The sequence below is a fragment of the Penaeus chinensis genome, chromosome 38 (assembly GCF_019202785.1).
Source record: "Penaeus chinensis breed Huanghai No. 1 chromosome 38, ASM1920278v2, whole genome shotgun sequence".
Taxonomy (NCBI): domain Eukaryota; kingdom Metazoa; phylum Arthropoda; class Malacostraca; order Decapoda; family Penaeidae; genus Penaeus; species Penaeus chinensis.
Window position 1 is genome coordinate 27968864 of NC_061856.1, and position 7500 is coordinate 27976363.

A 7500-nucleotide genomic window follows, 5' to 3' on the forward strand; every position below is an offset into this window, starting at 1 on the left:
TAAAGAAAATTAAATTACAAATTTAGTTTAAAATGGTGTGTCATTATCATGCCTGATTACTGTTAAATTACTAACTAAACCATAAACAGTGCTGCAATGGTCCTTTATAAATGACTGATTTGCTCCCATAAAGTCAACCTTTAAAGATCTGTTTTAAATATTGAAGTAGCAATGTTGACAATCTATAGCCCTAAGTTCTTAAAACAGATTTTGAAGTGGCCGTGTTGACAATCCGTTGTCCTAAGTTCTTAAAACGGATGTTGAAGTGGCCGTGTTGACAATCCATTCTCCTAAGTTCTTAAAACGGATGTTGAAGTGGACGTGTTGACAATCCGTTGTCATAAGTTCTTAAAATGGATTTGTAAATGTTCAGGAGACACCTATGGTGACTCCCCAAATATTTTTTTCTTATCTTTCAACAGACGAGGTTTACTTAACACTTTGATCTATAGGAGATGGTCTATAACCTGAAGTCTACAAGCTTTATCTTCCCAGGATAGACATGGTGGTTTGTTAGACTTTGCTGGAGTGCCAACAGTAGCACAGACAATTTCAAACAAGATAAACCTGAGAAAGTTATTTCTTAAAAGGACAAAACCCAGTTCAGAGAAATTGAAAATACCTGATATTACTAATATAGCTCCCAAGTCTTAATTCACATCATAGAAATAATACTAAATCTTCATATTGGTAAAAATGAAGTTATCTTTTATCAATCACCAAAACTATATTAACATATAAACAATTTGGCAAATACCTAATTCAACCAAATTAATCCTAACACTTTACTAAATAATCCAATAAAATTACATAATACAAATACAAACAATTTACCCAAGTCTTTCTCAAATTTCTATAAATGGGAATAAATGCTGCCACCTAATCTTACAATAAACCAACTTTGTAAGGAAACAACAATTCCCAAAACATCAAGGAGAGCCACAATAAACATTTAATGTTCCCCACAAGTAACTACAAAACATAACTACTGAAGCAACATACATACTAAGTAGAATTTCTGTGTTTAACTATAATTTCATATCCATGCTTGTGACTGAAATGTTTATATTATGCTGTCTTAGTGCTAAGCTATGTTATGTGATGTTGTTTATGCTCCTATGTTATATTATGTAATGTTATGTCACATAGTGTTAATGTTATATTAATGTTATGTTACTGTTGTTTATTTTCTTGTTGTATTTTACATCAATAATGACATTGTGTTGTGTTCTTAACTTGTTAATGTTATGTTTGTTTTTTTCTCATGTCTATGTTTATGTTTATGTTGCTTCCCTAACTCAATATATCCTACTTAATTCCTTGTTCCTTGGCTTCCTTTGTTAGCCCAGTACAACATTCTTATCAACAGATGCAACTTTCGGTTTCAATCCACATCCTGTTTCCTGTTTCTGGTCACTTTTGAAAGGACATAAAAAAAAAATATCCTTAACAGTTCACTTAATACGTCGTTCAGAAATCAATTTCTTTCACAAATTCTCACTGTCAAGCACATCACGCACTCTCACTCCCTGCAGAGTCCTAGAGGATGCTTCCCAAGCGTGGGGGAAACCGCACTCATCCCCAAAGGACTCGCCAAAAGGGAAGGAAGGAGGCGAAGGAGGCGAAGGAGGAGGATATTCCCCTTGCTCCTCATATCACACCCTTAACCCTTCACCCTTAAGACACACTGTTCCCCCCGAAGCCGCAGGAATGCCCAGCCACCTTGTAGTCCCGAGGGCGCGAACTGACACTGAATGAACAGAGGAAGGGAGAGCGAGAGACAAATCCACTTCCGTCCTGCAGGAAACCGTTTGTTTTGAAAGGCTTGCAGGATCCCGTCTCGAAGGATCCTTTGTTTAAGCTCTTCCTTCTCGCCTTGGTCCCCGGGGCGCCCTTCCCAACCCTCTCCTAGGGCGAGGGGACTCAAGGGCGTTCAAAAAGGAGGCCGGGATACCCTCACTAGTCCCTGGGATTGGGCGAAACTTACTAAAATAGTCATGAGGAAACGAAAGTCAATAGCCAACGCGAAAACAAAATGGCGGCAACTTGGAGAGCCGAGGAGGAGGAAAACGGGAATCTGCATTTAACTTCATTTAACATCTATCTCATCGGCAATGTAAAAAGGGCTTTATTTTTGATGATCTGTCCTTCCCTTAATATTGGAGGGATTAGAAAAGGTCTTCTGGGTTCTATAAGGCATTTTTTGGGCGTTTAGGAAAACGGGAATTGCACATGGAATCATTTAACTTATCATTAATATTACCTGCTATTTTTTCGCTTACCATTTTGCAATGATAGGAAGCTTTTAAAAAAAGGCTTCAAGTAAGAAAATATTTTCAAACGTCACTGAAATAACAAATAAAACTACGAAAAGGAAACGAGAAAATAAAGTATTCATTCAATAAAATTCATCTAATTTACAACTGAATATAAACGACTTAATGATATACTGTGAGAGATGCACCAATTACTAACAGTGGCATCTGGCGTTCTTGAACTTACTAATTCAAGTAATAACGCTTGTTATATGCCCAGAATACTTAAAATCTTAAATTAAACCAACATACTAAAGTCTTAAAGCTATTCATTTGACTACAGAGTTAGCAGAAAACATCTTTGTAACCATTGATGTATGCACGCATTTCATCTGAAATATGTGCCTGCTTGTCTTGAAATGCAAAATAATATACCTGAAAGACACCAAACACACATCCGTCTATGTAACAATAGGAAGATTTATTCATCCCGACACAGGAGACAAGGGAGGAGAGAGCCTTTGCAAATTGAAATGGAGATGAGGGGCGGCATGGCATTGGCTGCTCTCGCGACACAAAACATTCCCGCCTCCAGCCAGGCCAACATTTATGTGGCGATGTTGGACGCTTCTGGCAACTGTGCCACATGCATGGGGGGTGATATGGGATCACTTGACATGGCAATATTAATGTGGCATCCACTGGCAGTCCTGTCATATCCATGGAGAGCGTTATAGCAATAATATAGAATCCAATGGCAACATTGGCATGAGGATGGGAAACATGGCAAAATGTGTGTGGTGGTAACTCCTACAGCAATATTTACACAGCGTGTAGGTTTTAATGGCAACGTTGACATGGAAGGCCGTATGGCTTCCTATGACAACACAGATGTGTCATATGACAAACAAGGCAAATTAAAAAGCATCAACTACAATATTGTTTAAAACTTATTGTCAACTAGTAAAGGCAGAATGGCTGGTTTCAAGAACGAGCGCGTAGGAAGCTTACCTTAAAATAAATTTTTAAAGCTGACAGTTTCTCATCCCGATTTTGTGACGCATTTATTCCCTTAAACCTTTAGCTTTTATGTTGGATAATGATACAAGATCTGCCAAGAATGTTAATTTGATTTTATTGTTTAATTTGTTGCCTTTTAATACTGGGTTCAGTATATTATACCTAATGTTACACAGTAGTATTAATTTACTCAAAATATACAAGTGTGATATATTCAAAATACAGTTTTTCTCATAGATATATGTATGGGTAGTTTTTTTCTACTATTGCTATTTCAATGTCCTGAAATAGTCAATGGAACACATTGGCATCAGCTTCCAAAACGTATATATGGTTATGTAGAGGAATGTTAAATTCCTGTAATAAAATGGAGTTCAAACTATTTTTATAGTATTGTCACATTATGTTATGTATTCAGTTGACTGAAAACGTTGATTTTATGTCAAATGATAAACCAATATTTATGTCAAAATACTGTATTGTCTGAATATTTTTAAAAATCCTGTCATTTAAGATCAGTAGGTATATATCTTCATTATTTAATGTATCCATTATCAAATATTCCAGGGCGTTTTCAACATGGGTAGATTAATTCCAGAAAATTCATATTTTATCTAAAAATGCTAATCTAGAGAGGTACTAACTAATTAAAGTAATTGAAGAATATTATTGCATAAAAAGACACTCACATGGTTATACATTGTTGCCATAGTTATTTTTCCAGTGATTATGGGTATTGTCATAACCTTAGCTTGAATATGGTTGTTTTTTGACTGTTAGAAATATGTGTTATTACTTGATGTACTTACCATATTGCATAAACAAAATTTACTTTAACTTTATTGGCAAGCTATGTATTATATATTTCTTGTCTTAGAAAACCAGTGTTATATGAAGAATAATGCCATGTGTTTTTTTTTTTTTTTTTTTTTTTTATTAATATGCATTTTCTCTTTCTTTCTTTCTCTCTCTCTCTCTCTCTCTCTCTCTCTCTCTCTCTCTCTCTCTCTCTCTCTCTCTCTCTCTCTCTCTCTCTCTCTCTCTCTCTCTCATATATATACATATATGTATATATATGTATATATATTTATATATACATATATGTATATGTGTGTGTATATATATGTGTGTATGTATATATATATATATATATATATACATATATATATATATATATATATATATACATATATATATATATATATATATATATATAGTATATATACACATACTTATATGTATATGTGTGTGTATATATGTGTGCGTATATATATATATATATATATATATATATATATATATATATATATATATATATATATATATATATATGTATATATATATAGATATATATATTATATTTCATATATTTTTTTATTTGCATTTAAATCTGTTAACTCATGACTGTCATACAAGCTTTCAGGTATTGTATGAAAATGCCTCCAATAAGAAAAAAAAAAATATTTCCATGCTTAGTCAGTCAAGTGTTATTTTAAGAATGTTGTCTTGAATCTGAGGAGATATATCACATTTCATTCAGAATATCATTAGTGTTACAGACTTTTAAGAGTTTCACATTTTAAAGGACATTATTTCAGTGGCTAAAATATGCAATGCTTTTACAACATACTTAATCCCAGGTCACATTAGCTTAGTAAAAAGGAATACTTGGGTGTTTAAAAGTCTGTTCTAAGGAATGGTTTAATTTAAGTTAATGTGGATACAGTGTTTACTAAAAAAAATACTGCAAGGCTTAATTTGTCTGTCAGCAAATTCTTATACAATTTAAGATCTCCATATCTTGTGTTAACTTTTATGAATTTTATTACTTAGGCAGTTTCAGTAAGATCAACCTTTTACATCTTAAGAGCAAATGATTACAAAATAAAATAAACTCCATAGGGTAAAACTAACATAACTTAATTACCTTGACTGCATACCCTTTTGACCTACCCAAGTAGGGTTAGAATATATATATATATATATATATTTATATTAAGGTTACAAGAAAATGTTTATTTAGTAAACATGTTTTGACATAGTATTTCATTTATCTAATTGAACAGAGAGGAACTGAAAGACCCATAAATGTTTGTTAACTAGATAAAACTTTTTGGTGAAACAAAACCTTATAAATGATTGGATATCAATGACATAAATCCTTATTTTGTAATACACTTATGAAAAAATGATAATGCCTTAGAGTTTAAGACCCAAATAAACAGATTGATATAAAAAAACCCTTTGATTGTGTCACACCAAGAAGAACAAGTAATAATAAACACTTTTATTCATTTATTCATATATATATATATATATATATATATATATATATATATATATATATATATGTATATTTTATTTCTCTTTTTTTCATGTCATATTCTGTCACACTAAACATAAGAATAACCATTGTAACAAATGGAATTAAGTAAATTCTTTATTTGTATCTATTATATATATATACGTGTATATATATGTGTATATATGTGTATATATATAAAATTATCTGAATCCTTATGAGAAAGAAAGTATATATATATATATATATATATATATTTTTTTTTTTTTTTTTTCTCTCTTTTTTTTCATATCATATTCTGTCACACTAAACATAAGAATAACCATTGTAACAAATGGAATTAAGTAAATTCTTTATTTATATCTATTATATATATATACCTATATATATATATATATATATATATATATATATATTTACAAATATATATATATTTATATATATACATATATATACACATATATATATAATAGATAAAAATATATATACATATATATATATATATATATATATATATATATATATATATATATATATATATATGTATATATATATATATATATATATATGTATATATATACCTATTTATATATATATATATATATATATATATATATACATATATAGTTATATTTATATACATATATATATATTTATATATTTATATATATATACATATATAAACACGTATTTATATAATAGATAAAAATTAAGAATTCACTTAATTCCATTTGTTACAATGGTTATTCTTATGTTTAGTGTGACAGAATATAATATGAAAAAAAGAGAAATAAAATATATTGAATGTCTTTAACCAAAAATCAAAGTTCATGTAATCATAAAAATAATATCTTCGGACAAGAAAGAATATGGTCTATAATCACAAAAACTATGTCGATCACAAATATTTAATAAATCAACAGTAGAAATTCTGTATAAAATTATCTAAATCTTTATGGGAAACAGAGTTTATATATATATATATATATATATATATATATATATATATATATATATATATATATATATATGTGTGTGTGTATATATATATATATATATATATATATATATATATATGTGTGTGTGTATATATATATATATATATATATATATATATATATATACATATATATATACATACATATCATCATCATCATCAGCCTGGGTCAATCCACTGCAGGATGAAGGCCTCTCCCAATCTTTTCCATATTTGTCTGTCTTGCATTTTTTGCATCCAGTCTTGGCTCCCAAATTTCGTTATTTCGTTGCGCCATCTTGTCATAGGTCTGGCCCTTGGCCTCTTTATGTTATCTATAATCCAGTCTGTTACTTTCTTTGTCCATCTGTTGTCCTGTCTCTGACATATATGACCTGCCCATTGCCATTTTTTCGTTTTGATGCTTCCAAGTATATCTTCTACTTTTGTCTGTTCCCTGATCCACGTCGCCCTCATCCGATCTCTTAGGCTAATTCCCAGCATCAACCTCTCTATCCCTCTCTGGGGAGTTATTAGTTTCCTTTCCAGTAATTTGGCTGTAGTCCATGTTTCTGATCCATAGGTCATAACTAGGAGGATGCATTGGTTAAAGACTTTTCTTCTTAAACATACTGGCAAGGAGTCTCTTCGCATGCTATTGTGTTTGCCGAAGGCGCTCCAGCCTAGACTGATGCATCGCTTAGTTTCCTCTTCGCTAAATGTGTTTGTCTGTATGAGTTGCCCTAGGTATATATACTTGTCTACCACCTCTAACGCTTCACCCTGAACATGTATCTGTTCGAATTGAACTCTACTGTTAAACATGATCTTAGTTTTTTTCTTGTTCATCCTAAGTCTGACTTTCAGGCTTTCTCTATTCAGATCATTTATCAGTTGCTGCATTTCATTTGAAGATTCACTGAAGAGAACAATATCATCTGCAAATC

At 30.8% G+C, this 7500-nt stretch overlaps 1 protein-coding gene across 5 annotated transcripts in view; it reads right to left on the reverse strand.

Moving 5' to 3' along the window:
* Positions 1–2059, reverse strand: part of LOC125045877 — a 115678-nt gene extending 113619 nt beyond the window's left edge. For 4 of the 5 annotated variants that reach the window (XM_047643448.1, XM_047643446.1, XM_047643447.1 and 1 more), the window contains exon 1: positions 1988–2059. The gene's annotated coding sequence lies outside the window, so the exon portion shown is untranslated. Of the gene's footprint in view, positions 1–1722; positions 1913–1987 lie in introns of those variants that run through there. The other variant, XM_047643445.1, reaches the window with a different exon arrangement.
* Between the last annotated feature and the right edge of the window lie 5441 nt (positions 2060–7500).